Raw genomic sequence first — 1202 nt, 5'->3', positions numbered from 1 at the left:
TGAGCGAGAGATCAGGGGGTGGGGGGGAATGGAAGGAAAAGTAGCGGAGGTTCGACCGCATAGGGAAGTTGGAACGGAGCCAAAGGCAATATGCATTAGCCATCGCGTATTTTGAAATTCAAGCCAAAGCAGATTAAATCCTATCCCTGGACCTCCTCCTCTCCCTCTTTTGCCTCGTATATTCCCCCTCCGTTTCCTTCCTTGGAAAACCGTCATGTCCTACTGTCCTGTTTGCGGCCGCGTAATGAACCGCCCGATGCCTCAAACTTTTACAGCGTTTCGATTGCCGTTGCTAATCGATATGCGGTCACCCAAATCTCCCGAAACCGGCCGAAAAGAGGGGCCGAATTTTCGCCCTGTTAATCGGCCATCCCGCCGTGCATCTGGACCGTGTATCTATCCCTCCGTGTCGTGCGGTCGACGAAAAGTTTAATCCTTCTGGCCAACGTTGCTGCGATATTTTATATTGCTGTTATATACGCGTTGTTGCGTTTTTTCGCACGTTTCTCTCTTATCTTTTTTCTTCGTGTTTTTTTTTTTTTATTAGTTTTCTCTAAGGAGGAGATTTGAAAGTTTATATTTTTATAAGTTTATATTTATATATTGTATTTTGAGATTTCGTTTTAATTCTTTGGTCTCTCTAGGTAAAGGATGTACTATACTAAGATTTTTAAAAATTTTATCTTATTGTGTTTCAATTAATTTGTGTTAGACAGTTTAATTGTTTTTATTTATTTTACTTTTAAAAACAGTCGGGTTAAGCTTAATTTATTTTGTCAGATTGGAATTTAATTTAGTTTATTGTAGTTAGTATATGATATTTGATATAAATATTTTTTTTCATTTATAATTTTGATGAAATTATATCAGTTTCACAATTTTCACAGACAATAGTTTAAATTTTAGAGCTGATATAAGTAATTCTTTGTTTAAGAATTATTTTGATTGATTCTATCTGATATTTCGAATCTTTCTCCATTTATGATATTTTTCACAAATAGAATTGAAAAAATTGAACAATTTCTATCATTCATAAGAGAAATAATTAACAAATAAATTTCAATCTTCACATTTTTTATTTTCCACAAAAAGATCATAAAATGACAAAATAATACTTTAGAAATAACACATAATTCTCATTCCAATTACAACTTATCCCTCACAAAATGAATTACTCTTCATCTCGATATAAAAATTATTAT

At 33.4% G+C, this 1202-nt stretch overlaps 1 protein-coding gene across 4 annotated transcripts in view; it reads left to right on the top strand.

The window, feature by feature from the left end:
* The window catches only part of LOC102675637 (neuronal acetylcholine receptor subunit alpha-7-like), a 265300-nt gene that overhangs the window by 232903 nt on the left and 31195 nt on the right, over positions 1-1202 (top strand). The window lies entirely within an intron of this gene.

This window comes from Apis dorsata, unplaced genomic scaffold (assembly GCF_000469605.1).
Source record: "Apis dorsata unplaced genomic scaffold, Apis dorsata 1.3 scaffold_88, whole genome shotgun sequence".
Classification (NCBI taxonomy): domain Eukaryota; kingdom Metazoa; phylum Arthropoda; class Insecta; order Hymenoptera; family Apidae; genus Apis; species Apis dorsata.
Note: the sequence above shows the minus strand (reverse complement) of the source record. Positions and strands in the feature narration are given on the sequence as shown.